Here is a 12,751-nt window from a genome sequence, read left to right as displayed (position 1 = left end):
AGAGTATATTTGTAACTGCTCTCCAAGCAACAGAACCAGAGATTTCTTAAAAGGAATTGGCTCACCGACACTGGCTGCCTAACTTTCTTATACCAAGCCCCACACCCCAGCACTCTGACCCAAGTTCCCTTCTTGCTCAAGCTTGTCCCAGTTCCAGTACAGCAGGTCCCTCATCCAGAAGACAGGCACAAATCCCTTCCCACACCATGTCCCTAAAGCCTAGAGTTTTAAAAGTCAGCATGGTTGGCTGGGATAGAGCCTGGAAGCAACTGCGCTGCTCCTGGAGAGAAGACAGGCAAACAACCTGAAGGTAGACAGTACAGAAAAAGCGATCTGAAAAAACAGTGGGACACACAGTAGGGAGACTATTCACTCCTCTTGGAGTGCAGCATTCATGGAGATGCCTTTCTGTGAACAAAAGAGCTGACTGGCACCATTTCCCTCCCCTGACCCTCAGCATAAACACAGAGACACCAGTGGAAAGCAGTGCAGTGCCCACACTGGTTGCCTAACATGCTTACACCAAGATCAGCAACCTCATGCTCTGGTGGGACTGCCATTTTCATTCGAGCTTGCCTCAGTCCCAGAGCAACGGGCATGTTTCCCAGAAAACCTGCAGAGACTCTGGCACACACTATATCTCCCGACCAGAGAGTTCAGCAGGGCTTCAGTTATAGTGGAAGTAGTATCAGGTCTCATTTAACAAGCAGACCAGAGCACACCTACTTAAAACTCATCACACTCTGGTGAAGGACCAAACACTGCCACTGCAGGCAAAGAGAGGCTCTGTGGATGACTGGCTTAAAGGATAGAGCAGCTGAAGCACAACAGAAGAGTGTGCATACAGCACATACCAGAGACACTCTGTGAAGTTCCAGGCTCTGGACAAACATGACTTCTTCTTTACAAATCCATCATTCTCAGGAGCAAGACATAAGTGGCTTTTTTAACACACCAAAGAAGGCAGAGACTTAGACAAAATACCAAGATGGAGGCATTAATCCCAAATGAAAGACCAAGATAAGGCTGGGTCAGAGATCTAAGTGAAACAGATATAAGTAACATAACTGATAGGGGGTTTAAAAGCCATGATCAATCCCCAAAGGCAAGGGAATTAAAAGCAAAAGTGAATTACTGGGACCTTATGAAGATAAAAAGCTGCTGCACAGCAAAGGAAACAACCAACAAAACTAAAAGGCAACCAACGGAATGGGAAAAGATATTTGCAAATGACATATCGGACAAAGGGCTAGTATCCAAAATCTATAAAGAGCTCACCAAACTCCACACCCGAAAAACAAATAACCCAGTGAAGAAATGGGCAGAAAACATGAATAGACACTTCTCTAAAGAAGACATCCGGATGGCCAACAGGTACATGAAAAGATGTTCAACATCGCTCCTTATCAGGGAAATACAAATCAAAACCACACTCAGATATCACCTCACGCCAGTCAGAGTGGCCAAAATGAACAAATCAGGAGACTATAGATGCTGGAGAGGATGTGGAGAAATGGGAACCCTCTTGCACTGTTGGTGGGAATGCAAATTGGTGCAGCCGCTCTGGAAAACAGTGTGGAGGTTCCTCAGAAAATTAAAAATAGACCTACCCTATGACCCAGCAATAGCACTGCTAGGAATTTACCCAAGGGATACAGGAATGCTGATGCATAGGGGCACTTGTACCCCAATGTTTATAGCAGCACTCTCAACAATAGCCAAATTGTGGGAAGAACCTAAATGTCCATCAACTGATGAATGGATAAAGAAATTGTGGTTTATATACACAACGGAATACTACGTGGCAATGAGAAAGAATGAAATATGGCCTTGTGTAGCAACGTGGATGGAACTGGAGAGTGTGATGCTAAGTGAAATAAGCCATACAGAGAAAGACAGATACCATATGGTTTCACTCTTATGTGGATCTTGAGAAACTTAACAGAAACCCATGGAGGAGGGGAAGGAAAAAAAAAAAAGAGGTTAGAGTGGGAGAGAGCCAAAGCATAAAAGACTGTTAAAAACTGAGAATAAACTGAGGGTTGATGGGGGGTGGGAGGGTGGGTATTGAGGAGGGCACCTTTTAGGATGAGCACTGGGTGTTGTATGGAAACCAATTTGACAATAAATTTCATATATTGAAAAAAAAAGAAGATGTGGTATATATATATATATATATATATATATATATATACACACACACACACACACACAATGGAGTATTACTCAGCAATCAAAAAGAATGAAATCTTGCCATTTGCAACTACGTGGCTGTAACTGGAAGGTATTATGTTAAGTGAAATTAGTCAGAGAAAGACAAAAATCATATAACTTCACTCATATGAGGACTTTAAGAGACAAAACAGATGAACATAAGGGAAGGGAAACAAAAATAATATAAAAATAGGGAGGGGTACAAAACAGAAGAGACTCATAAATATAGAGAACAAACTGAGGGTTCCTGCAAGGGTTGTGGGAGGGGAGATGGGCTAAATGGGTAAGGGGCACTAAGGAATCTACTCCTGAAATCATTGTTGCACTATATGCTAACTAATTTGGATGTAAATTTTTAAAAATAAAAAAGAAAGTTAAAAAAAAGAAAAAAAGAAAAAAAAAAGCCATGATCATAAGAATACTCTCTGGACTTGAGAAAAGAATGGAAGACATCAGGGAAACCCCTACTATAGCGATAAATGAGTTAAAAAAAGAATCAGTCATAAATGAAGAATGCAATAACTGAGATTAGAAACAGGCTTGATGAAACGAACACACATCTGGAAGAAGCAGAGAAACAAATAAGTGATATAGAGGACAAAATAATGAAGCTGAACAAAAGAGAGAAAGAGGAATTATGGAACATAAGAATAGACTTACAGAACTCATTGACTCCTTCAAACATAATAACATTCATGTTATAAGAGTCCCAGAAGAAGAAGAGAGAAAAGAGGGGCAGAAAACATTTTTGAGGAAATAATAGCTGAAAATTTCCCTAATTTGGGGAATGAAATAGACATCCAGATCCAGGAGGCAGAGAGAACTCCATCAAAATCAACAAAAGCAGCACAACACCAAGACATATTGTAATTAAAATTGCAAAAATATAGTGATAAATTTTAAAAAAAATCATAAAAGCAGCCATACAAAAGAAGTCCTTAACTTACAAAAGAAGACCAATAAGTCTAGCTAGAGATTTCTCAACAGAAACTTGGCAAGCCAGAAAGGAGTGGCATAATATTCTCAAAGTGCTGAATCGGGAAGAATCTGCAGCCAAGAGCACTCTATCCAGGAAGACTATCATTCAGAATAGAAGGAGAGATAGAGCTTCCCAGACAAACAAAAACAGAATGAATTCGTGACCACTAAACCAGCAATGCAAGAAATATTAAGAGGACTCTGAGTGGAAGGGACAGACCAAAAGTGACAAAGACAAGGAAGGAACAGAGAATATCTCCAGAAATAATACAAATAATTTAATAATTACTTTGAATGTAAATGGACTAAATGTTCCACTCAAAAGACACAGGATGTCAGAATGGATGAAAAAAACAAGACCCATCTATATGCTGCCAGAAAAGACTCATTTTAGATCTAAAGACACCTGCAGATTGAAAGTGAGGGGATGGGGAAACACTTATCATGCAACTGGACATCAAAATAAAGGTGGAGTTGCAATACTTACATAAGAAAAACTAGACTTTAAACAAAGACTGTAACAAGAGATGATTAGGGCACTATATCATAATAAAGGAAAAAACACAACAAGATACAACAATTGTGAATACTAATGCATCCAACATGACAGCATCCAAATATATAAAACAATTAATGACAAACATGAAGGAACTAATTGATATAATACAATAGTAGTAGGGGGCTTTAACACTCCACTCACAGCAAAGGATAGATCATCTAAACAGAAAAATAAGGAAGGAAACAATGGCTTTGCATGCCATAGTGGACCAGATGGACTTAATAGATATATTCAGAACGTTCTATACTACAACAGCATACTACACATTCTTTTCAATGCACAAGGATATTCTCCAGAATAGATCACAAATAGGTCTCAACAAACACAAAAAGATTGATCATACCATGCATATTTTCTTACCACCATGCTTTGAAACTTGGTCAACCACAAGAAAAAATATCTAGAAAGAACACTAATATATGCAGGTTAAATAACATGCTACTAAAGGATGAATGGGTCAAATATGAAATCAAAGAAGAAATAAAAAATACATGGAGACAAATTAAAACACAGTGGTCCAAAGCCTTTGGGATGCAGCAAAAGTTGTACTGGGAGGGAAATATACAGAAATAGAGGCCTACCTGAAGCAAGTGAAATTTCAAATAAACAGCCAAGCTTCCACCTAAAGAAGCTAGAAAAAGAACAACAAATGAAGCCCAAAGCCAGCAGAAGGAAGGAAATAATAAAGATCAGAACAGAAATAAGTGATATAGAAACTAAAAAAAACCCCAATAGATCAAAGAAACCACAAAATGGTTCTTAGAAAAAATTAATAAAATTGATAAACTTCTAGCCAGACTTATCAACAAGAGAAAGAACCCACATAAATAAAATGACAAATGAGAGAGAAGAAATAACAACCAGCACAACAGAAATACAATTCTAAGAGAATATTATGAATAACTATATGCCAACAAATTAGACAACCTAGAAAAAATGGATAAATTTTAGAAACATATAAACCACCAAAATTGAAACAGGAAAAATAGAAAACTTGAACAGGCTGATAACTAGGAAAGAAATTGAATTGGTTAAGAAAATTTTCCCAACAAACAAAAGTCCAGGAAGAGATGGCTTCACAGGTAAATTATACCAAACATTTAAAGAAGAGATTATACCTATTCTTCTCTAATTATTAAAAAAATAGAAAAAGAAGGAAAACTTCCAAACTTATTCTGTGAGGCTAGCATCACTCTGATTCCAAAACCGGATAAAGACTCCACTAAAAAAGAGAACTACAAGCCAATATATCTGAGGAACATGAATGCAAACATTCTCAATACAATACTAGCAAAGCAAATCCAATAGTACATTCGAAGAATCACTTACCACAATCAAGTGGGATTTACTCCTGGATTGCAATGGTGGTTGGGCTCTTTCCTAGGCTGCAGGACTGGTTCAATATTCACAAATCAATCAATGTGATACACTACATTAATAAAAGTAATGGTAAGAACCATATGATCCTTTTAATAGATGCAGAAAAAGCATTTGACAAAGTGCAACACCCATGCATGATAAAAATCCTCAAAAAAGTGTGGTTAGAAAGAACATACTTCAACATAATAAAGGTCATATACAAAAAATCCACAGCTAATATCATTATAAATGGGGAAAACAGAGAGCTTTTCTTTCTATGATCAGGAACAATGCAGAGATGTCTACTCTCACCACTGTTATTTAACATAGTACTGGAAATCATAGCCACAGCAATAAGACAACAAAAAGATATAAAAGCATCCAAATCAACAAGAAAGAAGTAAAACTTTCCCTATTTGTAGATGGCATGGTATAGAAAACCCAAAAGTTACACCAAAAAATTGCTAGAACTGATACATGAATTCAGTAAAGTCACAGAGTGCAAAAGCAATGTACAGAAATCTGTTGCATTTCTATACATCAATAAGGAAATCGCAGAAAAAGAAATTAAGGAAGCAATCCCATTTAAAATTGCACCAGGGGCACCTGGGTGGCTCAGTCGGTTAAGTGCCAGACTTCAGCTCAGGTCATGATCTGACGGTTTGTGGGTTCAAGCTCCACATCGGGCTCTGTGCTGACAGCTTAGAGCCTGGAGCCTGCTTGGGTTCCTGTATCTCCCTCTCTCTCTGCCCTGCCCCTGCTCGCACTCTGTCTTTCTCTCTCTCAAAAATAAATAAACATAAACATTTCTTTAAAAATTGCACCAAAAACTGTAAGACACCAGGGAATAAACGTAACAAAACACGTGAAAGGCCTGTATTCTGAAAACTATAAAACACTGATGAAAGAACTTGAAGAGGATACAAAGAAATGAAAAGACATTCCATGTTATGGATTGGAAGAACAAATCTTGTTAAAATGTCTATACTACCTGAAGCAATCTATACATTTAATACAATTCCTGTGAAAATACCACCAGAAATTTTCACAGAGCTAGAACAAGCAATCCTAAAGTTTATATGAAACCACGAAAGATCCCGAATAGCCAAAGAAACCTTGAAAAAGAAAAGAAAAGCTGGAGCCATCATGATTCCAGACTTCAAGTTATATTACAAAGCTGTAGTGATCAGGACAGTATGGTCCTGGCACAAAACAGATACATAGATCAATGGAATAAAATAGAAAACCCAGAAATGAACTTACAACTGTATAGTAAATTAATATTCAACAAAGCAGGAAAGAATATCCAATGGAAAAAAGACAGCCTCTTCATGAAACGGTGTTGGGGAAATGGGACAGCAACATGCAGAAGAACGAAACTGGACAAGTTTATTAAAGCATTCACAAAAATACATTCAAAGTGGATGAAAGACTTAAATGTGAGACCTGAAACCATAAAAATCCTAGAGGAGTACATGGGTAGTACTCACTTTGAAACTGGTCTTGGCAACTTCTTTCTAGAATGTCTCCTGAGGCAAGGGAAACAAAAGCAAAAATAAAAACTGGGGCTTCATCAAAATGGAAAGCTTCTGCACAGCTTAGGAAACAATCAAAACTAAACGGCAAAACTTATGGGATGAGTGAATATATTTGCAAATGACATATCTGATAAGGAGTTAATATCTAAAATATATAATGAACTTATAAAACTCAACACCACAAAACACGAAAAATCCAATTAAAAATGGGCAGAAGATATGAACACACGTTTCTCCAAGATATACACATGGCCAACAGACACATGAAAAGATGTTCGTCATCATGTAGCATTAAGGAGATGCAAATCAAAACTACAATGAGCTATCGGCTCACACCTGTTACAATGGCTAAAATCAACACCACAAGAAACAACAGGTGTTGGTGAGGATGCAGAGAAAGGAGAAACCTTTACACTGTTGGTGAAAATGCAAACTGGAGCAGCCTCTCTGCAAAATAGCATGGAGGATCTTCAAAAAGTTCAAAATAGACTACCATAGGTCCAGCAATCACACTATTGGGTATTTACCCAAGGAATACTGAAACACTAATTCAAAGGGACACATGCACCCCTATGTTTATATCAGCATTATTTACAATAGTCAAATTATGGAAGCAGTTCAAATGCCCAACAATAGATGAATCAATAAAGAAGCAGTAGTGTATATATACAATGGAATATCATTCAGACCTAAAAAGAATGAAATTTTGCCATTTGCAATGACAATAGATGAAGCTAGAGAGTATAATGCTAAGCCAAATAAATCAATCACAGAAAGACACATAATATATGACTTCACTCATATGTGGAACTTAAGAAATAAAACAGATGAGCAAAGGAGAAAAAGAAAGACATATCAAGAAAAAGACTCTTAATTATAGAGAACAAACTGATGGTTACCAGAGGGAGGAGGGTGAGGGAATGGGTTAAATAGGTGCTGTGGATTAAGGAGTGCACTTACCGAGATGAGCACTCGGTGATGTATGACATTCTTGAATCACTATGTTGTACACTTGAAACTAATAAAACACTGTATGCTAAAAATTAAATAATAAATATATCATACCATACACATACACAAAAAAGACATTCCACTTGGATTAGATATGCCATAAACCAGGCTAAGTCACGTGGACATGCATGTGTTCATCAGGGATGTACAATGCTTCCACTAGGGAAAGTCACATCAGGGTGTGGCAGTGAATATTTTGTGCAATAATACAAATGTCAATACTTGGTGTAGTTTGTTCTTTTAAGTGTTAATCTTTCAACATTTACAAATCAATTGGCTGGTGGGTGTTATAGCCTATTTCATTCTGGGACATGTACTTGAAAAACTGGTTCTCACCCACTCCGTGACAGAGGTACAGAAGGTCCTGGTGTCCCAGATTTGGTTTTCACTGGGAGGGTTATAGTCAAAGCAGTAATATGCCAGTCCTTTGATCTGGAACACCCCAAAGAAGCCAGGTTCATCTTTAGGCACATGCAATTCTGGGTACACAAGAAAGTGCCCAAGAAACACTTGAAGTCCTTACACTGAAGCTTTACACACAGCTGCCTCCTCTCTGTCACATCCCCAAAGGGTTCCAAGCGGGAACAAGAGAGATTGTAATGGTAGTAGACCTCTTTAGATTCATCCATTTACAATTCAGCTGCTCAAACACTGTTGGCCGCAGACTTGTTGCAGTAGTAGGGTTCGGTATACTTTTTTAAAAAGTGACATTTTATGTCTTAAATCTGTCCAGAGATCATCAAGATAGCTGCAACTACTGCAATATGATAGCAATGTGCTTTTTGAAATAAACGTCACATTTTACTTTTATTTATTTTTAATTTTTTAAATTTTTAAATTTTTATTTAATTGTAGTTAGTTAACATATAGTGCAATATTAGTTTCAGGAGTAGAATTCAGTGATTCATTCCATACATACAACACCCAGTGTTCACCACAATCATATGATTTCACTCATATGTGGAATTTAAGAAACCAAACAGATGACCATACAGGAGGGGGAAAAAGAGAGAGAGAGAAACAAATCATAGGAGAATCTTAAAAATAAATCTTACATTTAAAAAAGTTCACAATTGCATAATTACTATGAAGAGAGTAAAGACAATTCCCATATACCCCAAAATCTCATTTCCCTATTACTATGATTTTAGGTTAGTGAGGCACATTTACAACATTAACAAAACTGATATTGATACATTATCATTAACCAAAGACTATACTTCATTCAGACTTTCTCAGGTTTTCGCTAATGTTCATTTTGTGTTCTAAGATCCCATCAAGGATACTAACTCATATTTAGTAGTTGTACCATCTTAGGCTTCTTGTGGTTGTGACAGTTCTGCCAATTTCTGTGAGTTTTGAGCTCCCTGACAGTTTGAAATTAACATCAATTATCTAGACTTCTTTAGCTTACTGTTAGCATGGTGTGTCTTTCTCCATACTTTTACTTTACCGTATCAGAATCACTGAATTGCAAATAGGTGCTTGAGGACACTATATACTTGTGAATTTTATTTTATTTATTTTTGAAGTTTATTTTTGAGAGAGGGACAGAGAGTGAGTAGGGGAGGGACAGAGAGAGAGAGACAGAATCCCAAGCAGGCTCTATACCCTCAGCACAGAGCCTCAGGGGGCCCAAATTCAGAAAATGTGAGAACATGACCTGAGCCAAAACCAAGAGTCTGACGCTTAACCAACAAAGCCACCCAGGTGTCCCTACACTTGTGAATTTTCAAATGTACTGTGACTATTGATTGCTATTTTTTGTACACCATTCCTATTTAAAGTGCTTATTGAAACACTTGCATTGATATCAACCATGTTTATAGCTGTTTTCTACTCATTACAAGAGGCTTACTTTCCTGCCTTCTCTGGTTTTAATTGAACATTTTATACAAAGCCAGTTTTTTTCACTTCTTAGTGCATCAATTATAGGTCTTTAAAAACATTTTAGAGCTTTCCTTAGAGGTTACACATAGATTTTAAACTAATGTAAGGCCACATTCAAATGACACCTGCAAATGACAAATCGGGCAGGTAAATGACACTATTTCTTCCCCTTTTTACATGAATGCCGTTCTTTTCACTTTTTCATATGCTATAATCACCAGATACATTATAACTCATTATTTAAACATTTATTTGCCATTTATTAAGAAAAAGATAAATAAATTTAATGATATAAACAAGTTACTTTTGATCTATTAAAAACGATAAAAATTAACTTTATTTACCTTTATGCATTTCTTCTCTGATGCACTTCCTTTTTTATATAAATCCACATTTTTGACCTGTATCATTTTTCTTATTTCCTCAATAAAATCTTTTCCACTTTTTGCAGGATACGTCTAATGGTGATGATTCCATTTTTTCTTTATCTGAGAGAAAAGACTTTATTTACCAACCCTTTTAACAAAATATTGTTTACTAGACACATAAATGATCATAGGTGGGTGAGTTATTTATCTTTTGGCACCTTAACAAGATCTCCTATACTCTCTTCCTGCTTGCATGGCTACTGACATGACTCCACTGTAATTTTCTTCTTGTTCCTCTATCAGTAAGCAGTTTTTGTTATTGTAGTTCTTTCTCTTCTTGGTGTGTGTGTGGGGGGGGTGGGGGATGTGCATTGGTCTGGCTTTCTTCAAGATCTCTTCTTTGTTTTGTCTCTTCTTTAATTCAAATTTATAGGCCACCAGGTAGCTTTTTTGTTTGCTCGTTTGTTTGCTTGTTTGTTGGTTTGTTTGTTTTGTTTTGATAGCTGTGAACATCTGGATGTATGATTCAGTGCCTATCAGTAATTTGGAAATTTCACAGTCGTCATTTTCCAAATATATTTTTCTGCTCTGACTTCCACTTTGGGTATTCCATTCATGCGTATGTCACATACTTTGAAATTGTTCCAGTTTTTGGATGTTCTACTCTGTGTTTTTTCATCTTTTCTCTACTTGTGTTTCACTTTGGGAAGCCCTCGTTGGCCTTTCTTCAAGGTCACAACTACTGATGACCCAAACAGAGACATTTTTCATAGCTAGTGAACTAGTATGAATGCTGGCATTCTCCTTTTATTCTCTTTTACAGTTTCCATCTACCTACCTACGTTATCTATCTATTGCTGCACATTGTCTATGCTTCCCATTAGAAATCAATTTATCAGGACCTGGAAGATGGTGGCATAGGAGGACGCTGGGTTCACCGCGCGTCCTGCTGATCACTTAGATTCCACCTACACCTGCCTAAATAACCCAGAAAACTGCCAGAGGATTAGCAGAACAGACTCTCCGGAGCCAAGCGCAGACGAGAGGCCCACGGAAGAGGGTAGGAAGGGCGGCGAGGCGGTGCACGTTGCACGGACTGGCGGGAGGGAGCCGGGGCGGAGGGGCAGCCTGCCAGCCAAGCAGAGCCCCCGAGTCTGGCTGGCAAAAGCGGAGGGGCCGGACGGACTGTGTTCTGACAGCAAGCGCGACTTAGCGTCTGGGAGGTCATAAGTTAACAGCTCTGCTCGGAAAGCGGGAAGGCTGGAGGACAAAAGGAGGGAGAGCTGCTGAGCCCCCAGACTACAGAGCTCAGTTTGGTAGGGAACAAAGGCGCTCACCAGCGCCATCTCCCCCGCCCATCCCCCAGCCAAAATCCCAAAGGGAACCAGTTCCTGCCAGGGAACTTGCTCGCTCTGCGCAAACACCCAACTCTGTGCTTCTGCGGAGCCAAACCTCCGGCAGTGGATCTGACTCCCTCCTGACTCCCACAGGGCCCCTCCTGAAGTGGATCACCTAAGGAGAAGGGAGCTAAGCCTGCCCCTCCTGCCCCCCGTGCACCTTGCCTACCCACCCCAGCTAATACGCCAGATCCCCAGCACCACAAGCCTGGCAGTGTGCAAGTAGCCCAGATGGGCCACGCCACCCCACAGTGAATCCCGCCCCTAGGGGAGGGGAAGAGAAGGCACACACAAGTCTGACTGTGGCCCCAGCGGTGGGCTGGGGGCAGACATCAGGTCGGACTGCAGTCCGCCCACCAACTCCAGTTATACACCACAGCACAGGGAAAGTGCCCTGCAGGTCCTCACCACTCCAGGGACTATCCAAAATGACCAAACGGAAGAATTCCCCTCAGAAGAATCTCCAGGAAATAACAACAGCGAATGAACTGATCAAAAAGGATTTAAATAATATAACAGAAAGTGAATTTAGAATAATAGTCATAAAATTAATCGCTGGGCTTGAAAACAGTATAGAGGACAGCAGAGAATCTCTTGCTACAGAGATCAAGGGACTAAGGAACAGTCACAAGGAGCTGAAAAACGCTTTAAACGAAATGCAAAACAAAATGGAAACGATGACAGTTTGGATTGGAGAGGCAGAGGAGAGAATAGGTGAACTAGAAGATGAAGTTATGAAAAAAGAGGAAGGGGAGAGAAAGAGAGATAAAAAAATCCAGGAATATGAGGGGAAAATTAGAGAACGAAGTGATACACTAAAAAGAAATAATATACGCAAAATTGGTATCCCAGAGGAGGAAGAGAGAGGAAAAGGTGCTGAAGGGGTACTTGAAGAAGTAATAGCTGAGAACTTCCCTGAACTGGGGAAGGAAAAAGGCATTGAAATCCAAGAGGCACAGAGAACTCCCTTCAGACGTAACTTGAATCGATCTTCTGCACGACATATCATAGTGAAACTGGCAAAGTACAAGGAAAAAGAGAAAATTCTGAAAGCAGCAAGGGATAAACGTGCCCTCACATATAATGGGAGACCTATAAGACTCGTGACTGATCTCTCTTTTGAAACTTGGCAGGCCAGAAAGGAATGCCACGATATTTTCAGTGTGCTAAACAGGAAAAATATGCAGCCGAGAATCCTTTATCCAGCAAGTCTATCATTTAGAATAAAAGGAGAGATAAAGGCCTTCCCAAACAAACAAAAACTGAAGGAATTCGTCACCACTAAACCAGCCCTACAAGAGCTCCTAAGGGGGATCCTGTGAGACAAAGTACCAGAGACATCACTACAAGCATAAAACATACAGACATCACAGTGACTCTAAACCCGTATCTTTCTATAATAACACTGAGTGTAAATGGATTAAATGCGCCAACCAA

Source organism: Neofelis nebulosa, chromosome X, assembly GCF_028018385.1.
Source record: "Neofelis nebulosa isolate mNeoNeb1 chromosome X, mNeoNeb1.pri, whole genome shotgun sequence".
Lineage (NCBI taxonomy): Eukaryota > Metazoa > Chordata > Mammalia > Carnivora > Felidae > Neofelis > Neofelis nebulosa.
This window is presented reverse-complemented; position numbering follows the sequence as displayed.